At 43.2% G+C, this 14,373-nt stretch overlaps 1 long non-coding RNA gene and 1 pseudogene across 1 annotated transcript in view; one reads left to right on the top strand and one right to left on the bottom strand.

Annotated features, from left to right (window-relative positions):
- The window catches only part of LOC126262925 (uncharacterized), a 435,349-nt gene that overhangs the window by 127,539 nt on the left and 293,437 nt on the right, over positions 1-14,373 (bottom strand). The window contains exon 3 of the long non-coding RNA XR_007546784.1: positions 9,847-9,906. This is a non-coding gene — a long non-coding RNA (uncharacterized LOC126262925). The remainder of the gene's footprint in view (positions 1-9,846; positions 9,907-14,373) is intronic.
- LOC126263886 (5S ribosomal RNA) lies at positions 7,103-7,219 on the top strand (annotated as a pseudogene).

The following is a 14,373-nucleotide window of genomic DNA, read 5'->3' as shown; positions in this document are numbered from 1 at the left end:
TCTAACAACTGCTCTAGACGCTTCTTATCTCATGTAGACTTTGCAGTACCTTGCAACGTGCTGTTTAGAAGAGATCTCCACCCGCTGTAGTCTTACAGATTTGTGGACAGCCCTACAGGATTCATGGTGTCAATTCCCTGCAGCACTACTTCAGACATTAGTCCAAGTCAATGCCACGTCGTGTTGTGGCACTTCTGCGTGTTTACGTATCTCTGTATTTGAATGCGCAGGCCTATACCAATTTCTTTGGCGCTTCTGTGTAGGTAACATTATTTCCTTAAAAAAGTCTGGATAAGTACAGGAAGGACTCGCCCGTCGAGAATTCCTTACAACCTAATTATATATGAAGATATGAAAGGTGGCTACACTGAGTCACAGCGCCAGAGATTGCTACAAAGAGTATTATTCCGCCGCCTCCACTGGGGCAGTAGTAGTTCAGAGGTCGCCGTGGGCAGTGCTTGTTGAGAGGATGTCGAGAGCTGTACTAGTTGACAGCATGTCGTGTTCAGTTGTTCTTCTGCTGACCGAGAGAGTTGATACTGTTCGGTTGGTGTAATGTATATATGGAAGATGTTGCAATGATCACAGTGTATTTTTCGTCAATATATATGGAGGTAGCAAAAAATTTTTTATTTCAAATTTCCTAAATAACAATGCCTCTTGGTCACAGGTTCAGTCAACAAAGCATCTGGCTCGCGTTCATGTATTAGACTTGTAATTCTGGTTTCTATGTGCAATTATAGTATTTCTGGTTTTTCAATTAGCTCGTTGTAAATGGTGTTTAAAATATCTCGTCGTATTGAGGAAGAACCGTGCCAGATACGTGTACGTTGAATCACACTTCCACACACAGAACAGTTACAGTTGTGCTTTGTTGTTTCGTAGCTTTTATAGTTGTTGGGTACTTAATTAATCAATTGTGTTAACGGAAATTTCCTTTCATTCTTTATTGTTATTTTATGCAGTCAGATTGTGTACCAATACTACTCAGGGCCAACCGGTTACGAGACTTCGTAACCGGATACACAGCTACTAAAATTATTGCATTTATTCTATAAGTAAGCCCCCATGCAGATAGTTAATCTATCGAGGGAATCGAGAATTTCGTTGAGTTTTGCCTGTTATCGATATTTATACTGATAAGATATCAAAATATGTGACATACGAACTGTGTGAAAAAAGTAATGAGACTGATTTTTTATAAACCGAAGTTTTTTTTTTTTTCCAGAGAACAATATTGTGCCCTTGAAAGCAAATTCCTTCGGCAGCTATACATCGGCGGAGTCGCTGTTCCCCATCTTGGTAGCAGCGCTGAAAGGCTTCAGCTGAAAGGGCCACATTGTTTTTAATGCTCTACAGAGTCCCAAAATGACGTCCGCTTAAGATACGTTTCAATTTCTGGAAAAGACAAAAAGCCACATGGACTGAGATCAGGTGAACAGGGGGGGGGTGGAACAACATGAACAGCTTTTCAGGTCAAACACTCCGCGATGGAAGTGGTCGTGTGACATGTGGCGATGTCGTGATGCAGCATCCACCTGCCGCAATGTCCGGTCTCACTCGAGCCACTCGTTTCCTTAGCCTTTGAACGATGTCTTTATAAAACATTTGGTTGAGAGTTTGTCCTGGGAAAACGGAAATGAAATGAGCGTTTGGCGTGATTGGCCGGGAGGCCCCTTACGAGGCACGTCCGGCCGCCTTGGAGCAGGTCTTATTACATTCGAAGCCACATTGTGCGACCTGCGCGCCGGATGGGGATGAAATGATGATAGCACAACACCCAGTCCCTGAGCGGAGAAAATCCACGACCCAGCCGGGAATCGAACCCGGGCCCATAGGACGGCAATCCGTCACGCTGACCACTCAGCTATCGGGGTGGAGTTTGTCCTGGAGGAACTGTCTCACAAAAGCAAGCACACAAGTCGGAGGGCTCCCTGAGAGAGATTCATCTTCAACTTGTTCTCGGCCTTTCAAAAATGATTTGTTCTAGCGAAAAACTTGTGCTCTTGATAGGGAATGTTTCCTGTAGGCTTGTTTCTACGTTTGAAAGGTTACTCTCGTAGATTCCCGAAATTTAACACAAAACTTGATGGCATAATATTGCTCGAAATTTCGCTGATGCAGTTTCGTACCACCTAGCAAAAACACAGCTTCAGTAATGCTTCTCTCAAAAATCACGGGATGCTGTACGGAGCTGAAACTCGGACTGAACATATGGAAGGGATGAACAAAAATGGTTCAAATGGCTCTGAGCACTATGGGACTTAACATCTGAGGTGATCAGTCCCCTAGAACTTAGAACTACTTAAACCTAACTAACCTAAGGACATCACACACATCCATGCCCGAGGCAGGATTCGAACCTGCGACCGTAGCAGCAGCAGCGGTTCCGGACTGAAGCGCCTAGAACCGCCCGGTCACCGTGGCCAGCGAAGGGATGAACACTACGGACTACAAAAGTAGAAGAAGACAGTGCTGTGAGACCACTCGCAGTGTTGTCAGCCTCATTACTTTTCTCAAACAGCTGGCTCTTTTAATTGCATCGAAGCAGATGCTAACACTTTTTTACACCGCCAAGGAACCGTAGATTTTAGTACGTGACATAAATTTCATCTTGCTACGTTTCCCTGCACCTCAGAAAATGAGAAAAAGGGTTCCTAACAGTCACACTGACAGACAGAGGACAAAGTGAGACTACAAGCATTCCGTTTTTACCTACTGACGTATGGAATCCTAAAAACATACAGTCAGCATTATGAGCTGACGACTCCCGAGAAACACGAGGCAGCTCCGCACTCTACATAGTAGGCGGCAGAAGCCCCGCGCGTGGCGTGCAGCTGACGATCTCTCCGCTGACATCTCCACTATATCTCACGTACTTTCTCGCGAACGGAAAGGGTTATGGCTCTCCTTCTACCATTGAAAACAATAGCGATATGTTAGCTATATTTAGTGCGCTGTAAAATATAAAACGCGCAAAACGTAAACTGGCCAGTGACTACCTTTTCCACTATGAAGTTTTCAACATACGGGCGGTGCTATACTTTCCTTTGATGTATCGCAGTAACTATGGGCAATAACGAAAAGAAAACAAGTTCATTATCAAACTGTGATGCGTGGCTATAAGAAGCGGAAAAATATTTTTTTTTTACCGTACACCTCAAAATCGAGTAAGAAAGACTGCATAGCGGAGAACACACATGAATCCCAAAACAGTGGTTTCTATTTTGTTACACGAAAAGTAAAAGTTTTGCTGAAAAACTAACTACAGAGATGGAGCTTTGCTTCATCTACATTAAACAATTTTTTAAGACAAATCAGATGACTTGAAGTATCACTCCCCGTGCATCTTGCGATATGAATTGCGTGGAGTGACCATCACCTCTGTGGTTGTGAGTACCCAGGGGAAAGGGGGGGGGGGTGCATGAGATACCTCGCGCCACCCTGAGGCAACACAATTTACTTCCATGCTCTGTGCTTCCGACCAAGCAGTTTTGCGCCTCGGGGTTTTCGACCCTCTGTCACCGTGCATTGCCCTCTCCGACAGTCTTTCTCGTGCGTTATAGTGGGCCCAAGTGAGTTCTGTACAGTGTAACGAAATAATTACAGCAAGAGGGAAGACGTGTCCTCTCATTGGATGCCGGCCGCTATGACCGAGCGGTCCTAGGCTCTTCAGTCCGGAATCACGTGGCTGCTACGGTCGCAGGTTCGAATCCTGCCTCGGGCATGGATGTGTGTGATGTCCTTAGTTAGATTTAAGTAGTTCTAAGTCTAGGGAACTGAAGACCTCAGATGTTAAGTCCCATAGTGCTGGGAGCCATTTGAACCATTTTTTTTCCTCATTGGATGGTCATCGCAACCAGATTCGCAGAAAACGTGACCAGTGTACGAACTGGTTGTGCTTGCATTCCGAACGAAGTAAGTGCCGAGCCGTTTAAAAACTGCAAATGGCGGAATCATGGCCGCACAGCAACTTTCTTGCTCACCTGACGAAGCAATCGTGCAGATAAAGAAACGAATGCATAAATAGTTTTAGATATCGTCGCAAATATGCCAAATTACCAGAACTCCAAGACCGCATTGTGTAAAGCAAGAAGATGTCAGAACGACCCAGAACACTGGCACTAGTTCGGAGATACGACTCAAAAAATGGTTCAAATGGCTCTACGCACTATGGGGCTTAACATCTGAGGTCATCAGTCCCCTAGAACTTAGAACTACTTAAACCTGACTAACCTAAGGACATCACACACATCCATGCCCCAGGCAGGATTCGAACCTGCGACCGTAGCAGCAGCGCGGTTCGGGACTGAAGAGCCTAGAACCGCTCGGCCACAACGGCCGGCAATAGAACTCAGCTAAGACATTGTGAAATTAATTGAAAGTAATAGTTTTTTGGAAACTGACGATGGGTCTGTTTCTGACAAAAGAATCGTGCTGTTCGGCTGCGAGGAAGCGAAGAAAATCTTATGCGGAAATGGAACTGTTCTTATTGATGGGACATTTCACAGTTGTTCGAAACAGTTCAAATACACATTGACACTGAAAGCACAGAAGAAGAGACGAAGGTATTTGCTGCTTTATTTTCTTTGCTTTGCTTTGCTTTGCTCCCAGACTCGTACATATGAATGAGTTTCTTGTGGATTGAAACGTAAGATGTCTGGATGGTCGCCTAAAACTGCAGTGCTAGACTTTGAAACGGCTATAATTAAAGCAATGAAAACAGTGTTCCCGGAAACAACCGTTACGGGTGTCAGTTTTCACTAAAACCAATGACTGCCGAAGAAAATTACCTGAACTGGAATTATTGCCAGAGGGAACTAAATTCCTCAATAAGTTAAAAACATCCGAACGTATACTTAATATAAACTCTTAAAAAAAGGAAAAAAATGACGCCAGATGGAGGAAATAACCAAATGGGACGGATATCGTAGATGTGCTGCAGATTCAGAAAAACAAGTGACTACAGTTTCAGAAAAACTGCATGACTTATTCAAGAGAAAAAGCATCACAGATTGAGCAAGTCAATAACGCACTGGTCCACCTCTGGCTCTTGTGCAAGTAGTTATTCCGCTTGGCATTGATTGATTAAGTCACTACAGTTATTTATTTTTGATACTTCCACTCAGTTTATTACGGTATAATTCTTTATGGCAAATCATCATTTAGGTAGAGCCCGGATTCTTGAGGTTGCCATTAAGAGGCACAGTCGTTTAGTAATAATTGCATTACGAAACAGGTAAACCGGGTTTATGGTGCGCTGTCTGAGTTGCAGATTGCCTACCTGACGGCTTAAAGTGCAAAAAAAAATTTGATTTTCAATATTTCATATAATATTGACTCCTTTTAGAAATTTAAGATGCTGTCATAATCTACTCATTAACAAGCATAACGTCCACAGATACAGCAACAGAACAAGAAATAGCCGGTCGTAGTGGCCGAGCGGTTCTAGGCGCTAAAGTCTGGAACCGCGCGACCGCTACGGTCGCAGGTTCAAATGGCTCTGAGCACTATGGGACTTAACATCTATGGTCATCAGTCCCCTAGAACTTAGAACTACTTAAACCTAACTAACCTAAGGACATCACACAACACCCAGTCATCACGAGGCAGGTCGCAGGTTCGAATCCTACCTCGGGCATGGGTGTGTGTGATGTCCTTAGGTTAGTTAGGTTTAAGTAGTTCTAAGTTCTAGGTGACTGATGACCTTAGAAGTTAAGTCCCATAGTGCTCAGAGCCATATGAACAAGAAATAGCTTTCGTTGCTCATTGATAATGCAGTCAGTGGCTGAGAAATGAGTTCTCTGTGCGGGTAAAAAAAAAAAAAAAAATCAATTGCTTGCCTAACATTTCTACTGGACAGCTCTTTCTTTCTAAAGACAAACATTTAATTTGATAATGGTAAGAATGCACAGTTTAGTATACAAATATATTTATTTTGTTGTTAAATTTCTAACTCGAGTAGTGACAAAGATTAAGCTGTTCAGTTTTACTAAATTTAAGCTACTGTGCTTTTTAGCAATTTTTAAGTGGCCAGCATGCAACTACACTCATGTTCAGAGAAAAAAAGAGAGTACCTTGAACTACTACAAATAGGACGTTCATATTCGTAGTACATGTACGTTACTTTGGTCTGCAGAAATAATTAGCATTTGAACCAGGTCGGCTCGCAGTTTCAAGGTTAACGTCGATATCGCAGTGCAACACCACCTACCGATAAAATGTGCCTGCGGCTGTCGTTGTCGCTATAAACCGAAGGTAATGGATCAGTGTAACTTGAGCAGACGCGCAGGATGTCTCGCAGACTTATGCGCTAACTGCATTGTCAAATCAGTCAGTTTGAAAGAGGGCGCATTATTGGCATGATAGAATGTGATGCATCCATCTGGGAAACTGCTGCTCGTGTGGGACGAAGCGTTTCGGCAGTGCAACGGCTGTGTGCAGAATGTGTGGTGTCACTGCCAGACACCACACTTGCTAGGTGGTAGCTTAAATCGGCCGCGGTCCATTAGTACATGTCGGACCCGCGTGTCGCCACTGTGTGATCGCAGACCGAGCGCCACCACACGGCAGGTCTCGAGAGACGTACGAGAACTCGCCCCAGTTGTACGGCGACGTTGCCAGCGACTATACTGACGAAGCCTTTGCTCTCATTTGCCGAGAGACAGTTAGAATAGCCTTCAGCTAAGTTAATGGCTACGACTTAGCAAGGCGCCAATTGTCACAGTGCATGTATCTTACGACTCTCATTTGTATAGTCAAGAGAGATGTATCACAAGGATTGATTAAAAGTTAAGTATATTCCAAAGATACGTATTTTCTTTATAGTATTCAATACGTATCCTGTTCCAGACTTGACGCCAGTCGGCGTGTGTGTACGCGTGCCTTTCGGCTTCCTCCTCAGTGTGGCGTGACTAGCTTGTTACGCCACAACAGAATGGTTCACAGAAGGCCGTAGAATAAGACGAGATGAATCAGATCGCACGACACCAGACCACTGCCCGAGAAAATCGACACAACTGGAATTGTAAGACAGATCTGCGTCCTCCTCGGCTCTGGCGGTGCAACAGTGGAACAGTTTAACACATCGTACGCTATCGGGGGCAACGGCCTTGCCGCAGCGGATACACCGGTTCCCGTGAGATCACCGAAGTTAAGCGCTGTCGGGCGTGGCCGGCATTTGGATGGGTGACCATCACACAGCCATGCGCTGTTGCCATTTTTCGGCGTGCACTCAGCCTCGTGATGCCAATTGAGAAGCTACTCGAGCGAATAGTAGTGGCTCCAGTCAAAGAAAACCATCATAACGACCGGGAGAGTGGTGTGCTGACCACGCGCCCCTCAACTGAGGATGACGCGGCGGTCGGATGGTCCCGATGGGCCACTTGTGGCCTGAAGACGGAGTGTTACGCTATCAGGGATGACAATCCGCCGCCGTTTATTTCGCGCATGAGTTACATGTGCGTCGTCCACTTCTCCGCCTACCCTTGACCAATGTGCTAGACGGCAATGGCGTATGAAACGGCGACAGTGGGGACAGGCACTGCATCAGTTAGTGTCTTCGGAAGAATCCAGGTTCTGTTTGTTAGAAAATGATGGCCGCATTTTGGTTCGCCGCAGACAGGAGGAGTGGCATCACAATGACTGCATACGCACGACATACGGCGCCAACTCAAGGACTTATGGTGTGCGGTGCTATTGGGTACAGCCACAAATCACAGCTGGTGCGCGTCCAGGGCACTGTGACTAGTGTCACCTACATGACTGACATCCTGCGACTAATAGCCATACCCCTTTTGCGAAACACCCCACACGCCATTTTTCAGCAAGGCAACTCACGAGTACATGTTACTGGACGAACACTTGCCTTCTTGGTGTCACAGGATCTCAGCCTTTGGTCCTGGCCCGCCTGCAGCGCTGTGACCAATGCCACTTACCACAGATGAACTTTGGAACCAGCAGCATGGATGTCTATACGACAGGACGCCATCACGTTTTGAACAAGTTATCGGGGCCCAGGCGGACCCTGTGCCTACTACGCAACAGGACACATGCTGAACCAAGGTGACTAAAATGCTTATCATTTCTGCAGAATATACTAATGTACATGAAACTTCCTGGCAGATTAAAACTGTGTGCCGGGCCGAGACTCGAACTCGGGACCTTTGCCTTTCGCGGGCAAGTGCTCCACCAACTGAGCTACCCAAGCACGACTCACGCCCCTTCCTCACAGCTTTACTTCTGCCAGTACCTCGCCTTGCCCGCATCTCGTGGTCGTGCGGTAGCGTTCTCGCTTCCCACGCCCGGGTTCCCGGGTTCGATTCCCGGCGGGGTCAGGGATTTTCTCTGCCTCGTGATGGCTGGGTGTTGTGTGCTGTCCTTAGGTTAGTTAGGTTTAAGTTCTAGGGGACTGATGACCATAGATGTTAAGTCCCATAGTGCTCAGAGCCATTTGAACCATTTGAAGTACCTCGCCTCCTACCTTCTAAACTTTACAGAAGCTCTCCTGCGAACCCTGCAGAACTAGCACTCCTGAAAGAAAGGATATTGCGGAGACATGGCTTAGCCACAGCCTGGGGGATGTTTCCAGAATGAGATTTTCACTCAGTAGCGGAAAGGCAATTGTCCCGAGTTCGAGTCTCGGTCCGGCACACAGTTTTAATCTGCCAGGAAGTTTCATATCAGCGCACACTCCGCTGCAGAGTGAAAATCTCATTCTGGATACTAATGTACATGTCGTGTGAATATGAACGTCCTGTCACTAGTCGTTCAAGATGTTTTGCTTTTTTTGAACGTGAGTGTATAAAAACTAGTCATACAAACAAACACGTACACTCACTTATTGCACTCACTTATTCAACAGAACATGTAAAAAACTACCTAACTCTGCAAGGATTCTAAGGGGACCACAATTCGCCGACAAATGTTTGCTTCTCCGCTGCCTAGGCGTCACTGGACAACAGTATCTCAGGAGCACATTATGTAAACGCTCTGGTCTTCCGGCCGTTAACAGGGTTTTCTCCTACAAGCAGCTTGTTAATTGTTCACAAAACATAAACGAAACCTTTTCAATGTTCCCATCTACAAAGAAAAAAAAAATTTGTGGACAGTGTTGAGAATCTAAAAGGCACGGGGGTACGCTCATCTTTTCTTTCTTCTCTCAGCTACTGTTAGTGTTGAACTACAGGTATAACACACGTAACAGCTGAACCAGCGATGGGAACCCAAGGCTCCTTCGACTCAGTAGGTCGTCCGTTAATGTACGAGTATGTAAGAGACATAAACTAAAAAATCAACCATCAACATTTACCCCTAGCAGCTACGTGTAAAATCATCTACAAGTACTTCCACTGTACCGAAAGAATTGCAAGCTCGAGCGTTGCTTGCAATTCTTTTTGCGATTCTGTTATGCCCGGAAGTACAAGAATTCATTTAGCAATGACATTTCCCACCAGGCATGTCACGACTCTGAATAAAGCAAAATTCATCACTGTACAGTTGATTTTTCTGTTGCTTGAAGCTCTAAATTGTGCTGATGGCGCAGTCCTAGTTTACAGTGTATACAAGCTGCTGTTTAAATTGTTTGTTATCTCTGAACTGACAAACGCCAGTGATGGTGGGGACACAGTGAGGACAATAGAATACACCCGTGAGGAATAAGTTCCGACTCACGCTATCCGCCAACATCTTCGACTGGTTTCGAGTACAAAGAGGTATGGCTATGTTAATTTTAGTCATTATGAAGAAGAATGTATCTTGTACTGATTTGTTCTAACAAGCAATAAGAAAATTTTCTACATGCCTTAAACTGTAAATGAACAAGAAATTGGGTTCATTTCTTTTTACCTTAGGAATCACCAGCTTGAAAGACGACATTTTTGCAGTCTGCAACTTCTGCGTGTCAATCTGAAAAAAAAACCAAAATTTTTCATTATACTGACAAGCAATGAATATATTAATATCTAAAGAGTTTTTTTGGCGTGGTCATCCTCCGCAGCACGCACAGAAATATTTGTTTTGTAAATAAAAAACACCTTCCCTTGCTGCACTGTATTTTATTCTCCCAGACACGTTTCGCCTCTTTTCACTTTAAGGTATCATCAGTGGAATCTATAATGCCAACTAAAAACGAGAAGAACTGTAAGTAATGACTAATTTACATAAAAAGTGAGAAGTGAACTGTTTTATAACCTACGAATAATACATATCAAAACAAAAGTGCATCATAACTATATCATCACACGTCACTCTGACGATGCCTTAAAGTGAAAAAAGGCGAAATGCGTCTGGGAGAATAAAATACAGTGCATCAAGAGAAAGCGTTTTTTATTTACAAAACAAATGTATTAATATCTCTTGCGTTAGACGAACATGTATTTTCAGTATGACACTGTAACGCACAGAAATCGCCTGAGGCGACACCAATATTAATTACATCTGTTTGCAGATATTCCGGAGAGAGTTGCGCGCTCATTATGCTTATGTACACACAAAATATCTAGCTCACTAATTACATCGACGTGTAGAAGCTTGTTAAAATGAATTTCAGCTTCATCCAAAGCTGAATGCCTCGCCTGTCTGTTTACATCCGCAGTGGAAAACAGTGGCGTACATTTTTCGAGCAGGTGGAGAGAATTATTCTATACTGATGATGAATGGTAGTATAAAAATCATATTTCTCATATTTTAGATTTAGAAACGCGAAGTAATTATAATAATATCGTTGGAAAACTATTTTTGTGCTTTTTCTTTTGTTGTTACTTATACTCTTTCATTACAGTGCTCAGCAAATCGATTGCTAATAGGTTACGTTGAGGCAGGCTTTATTTTACAATGGACAAATGTGTTCCATTAGAATTCTAAGAGCATATGGTGGTCGAAATCCCGGAGTACACATTGTTGTGTGTCTCTGTGATATACACATATTTCTCACAGTCTTATGTTTTCTGCCCCATATGAAACATGGACTATGCCGAGGAGGGTAGCTTGCGTGGCTCAACGCTACAGACAGGCGTAACATAGGTGTAGCCACAACGGAGGGGTATTTGTGGAGAAAACAAACCATTGTCCTAAAAACGGGCAGTAGCCTTTTCAATAGTTGCAAGGGTAAGAGTCTGGATGATTTACTGCCCTGACCTTATTACAGTAGCGATCATGGTCACGCTACTGCGAACGGGTAAAAGCAAGGGGAAACTACAGCCGAGATTTTTCTCCCGAGGGCATACAGTTCTACTGCGTGGCTTAACAACGATGACATCATCTTGGGTAGGACATTTCGCATGTAAGACAGTCCACCCTTCGTATCTCCTGGCGTTGACTACTCAGAAGGATTTCGTCATCAGGAAAGACAGTACTGGCATTCTACAGGTAGGAACGTTTAATGCTAGATCGGTTAATTGAGTAAGTGCATTAGATAGTTTGAAGAAAAAGGAATGTATAGGTTGAAGTTAGATATAGTGGGAATTAGCGAAGATAGGTGGCAGGAGGAAGAGGACTTCTGGTCAAGTCAGGATAGGGTTATCACACAAAATCAAATATGATTAATGCAGGAGTAGATCTAATAATGTATAAGAAAATAGGAATGCGAGTAACAGCACAGTGAAAGCTTTGGTTAATTCAAAGGAGGGGCCCAAAGAGTGAGGACATCGGTCCCATCGGATTAGGGAACGATGAGGAAGGAAGTGCCTTTTCAAAAGAACCATCCCGGCATTTGCTTGAAGCGATTTAGGGAAATGACGGAAAACCTAAATCAGAATGGCCGAACGTTATATAGTGTGCTAACCACTGCGCCACCTAGCTCGGTGTGAAAGCTTTATCTTCGCCAAGATAGACACAGAGCCAGTAGTCCTATTCACACATTAATACAAGTTTGTATACCAATTAGCTCCGCAGATGATGAAGAGATTGAAAGAATGCATGATGAGATGAAGGAAATTATTCAATTAGTTAAGAGAGACGAAAATTTAATTGTGGTTGGTGACTGGAATTCGATAGTAGGAAGAAGAACAGAAGGAAAGATAGCAGGGAGATACGGAATGGAGGAAAGGAATGAAAGAGGAAGCAGCCTGGTGTAATTTTGCACAGAACATAATTTAAACATGGATAACAACTGTTTTAAGACTCATGGAATAAAAATGTATGCTTGGAAGAGACCTGAAGACAATGGATGGTTTGAGATTGATTATATAATGGTAAGACACAGATTTATAAACCAGATTTGAAAATGTAATACATTGACCATATAATGGTAAGACAGAGATTTATAAACCAGATTTGAAAATGGAATACATTTCCAGGAGTAGGTGTGGACTGTGGTCATAATTTATTGGTTAAAACTGAAGAAATTTCAAAAAGATAACAAATTAAGGAGATGAGCCCTAGATAAATTGAAGGAACGAAAGGCTGTGTTTCAGAGGGAATATTAGACAACGTTGAACTGAAAAAGAAAATTAATACAGTAGAAGACGAATGGGTAGCTTTGAGGTATGAAAAAGGGAACGTATCATGGGATAACATACGTAAAAAGGCATTAGAAATCCCGGTATAACTCCGGAGATACTGAATTTATTTGACGAAAGGGCAAGTTACAAAAATACAGAAAATACAGCAGGTGACAGGGATCAGAGACATTTAAAAAATGAGATTTCCAGGTACTGCAGAATGGTCAAGCGAGGATGGCTAGAGGACAAATGCTAGGCTGTAGAAGCACGCTTAACTAAGGGAAAGGTAGATGCCGCCTACGGGGAAATTAAAGAGACATTTGTAGAAAAGATAAGCAGCTGTATGAATGTCAAGAGCTCAGTGGTAAGCCGATACTACGCAAAGAAGGGAAATGTGAAATATGGAAGGAAAATATAGAGGATCTACATAAGAGGAACGAACTTGAGGACACTTTTATAGAAAGAGCAGGAAGTAAATGAATATAAGATGGGAGATACAATACTGCGAGAAGGATTTGACAGAACACTGAAAGACCTAAGTGGGAACAAGGACTTGGAGCTGGCGACATTCCCTCAGAATTATTAAGATCCCTGGGAGAGCCAGCCATGAAAAAATTATTCCACCTAGTATGCGATTCATTTACACAAGAATGGAAAAATACTGGTAGAGACCGAAATGAGTTTAGGCTCCGGAAAATGATGATACACGTTTGGTAATACTGACTTATCCTAGAAGATAGGATGAAGGAAGGCAAATATTCGTTTATTGCGTTTGTGTACTTAGAGAAAGCTTTTGATGTTAACTGGAATACAGTTTGAAATTATGAAGGTGGCAAGGATGAAATACAAGGATCGAAAATTTATATAAGACTTTTACAGAATCCATACTGTAGTTATAAGAGTCGAAGGACATGAAAGAGAAGTCGTAATTGAGAAAGGAGTGACGCAGGGTTTGTAGCCTGTCTCCGATCTTAATCTGTACAGTAAGCAAGCAATAAAGGAAACTACGGAGAAATGTGGAAACGGAATTAGAGTTCAGGGAGGAGAAATAAAAACGTTTAGGTTTGCCGATGACTTATAATTCTGTCAGACGCGGCTAAGGACTTGCAAGAACAGTTCAATTGAGTGGACAGCGTCTTGCAACGAGGACTAAAGTAAAACTATGGTAACGGAATGTAGTCGAATTAATTTAGGCGATGCTGAAGGAATTATTATTAGGAAATGAGTGAATAACAGCAATAGACGAGTTTTGCTATTTGGGTATCAAAATAACTGATGACGGCCGAAGTAGGGAAGACATAAAATGCCAGCTAGCATCAGGAAGAAAAGCACTTCTGAAAAAGAATTTTTTAACGTCTAATGTAAATTTAACTGTTAGGAAATCTTATCTGAAGGCATTTGTCTGGAGCGGAGCCTCGTATGGAAGTGAAACGAAGACAATAAGCGATTCAGACAAGAAGAGAATAGAAGATTTTAAAATGTTATTCCACAGAAGGTTAGACACGTGTAACGAATAAAAAACAAGGTGCGAATAGGGAAAAAAATCGTGACTAAAGGAAGAATCGGCTAATGGGACACATTCTGAGGCATCAAGGAACTGTCAATTTGCAAACAGAAGGAAGTGCGGAGGCGGTAAAAATTGTGGACGCAGACGAAGGCATGAATACGGTAAGCAGGTTCAGCTTGTGTAGGCTGCGACTTTTATGCAGAGATGAAAAGGTTTGCAAGGGATAGACTTCCGTGGAGAGCTGCATCAATATAGTCTTGGGACTGAAGACAACAACAACATATTTTCGTATTAGATGTCCTTCTTACCTTTTTTTCCTACTCCTAGCGGAGATGGAGGTTTCTCATCCCCTCAGTAAGCAATAAGTGTACCAAGTTTAGTTGAAATTCCTCTGTCAGTTACAGAATTACACTTACATGTCAGTTA

This window comes from Schistocerca nitens, chromosome 6 (genome assembly GCF_023898315.1).
Source record: "Schistocerca nitens isolate TAMUIC-IGC-003100 chromosome 6, iqSchNite1.1, whole genome shotgun sequence".
Classification (NCBI taxonomy): domain Eukaryota; kingdom Metazoa; phylum Arthropoda; class Insecta; order Orthoptera; family Acrididae; genus Schistocerca; species Schistocerca nitens.
The sequence above is the reverse complement of the archived record's forward strand: the minus strand, read 5'-3'. Positions and strand labels throughout refer to the sequence as shown.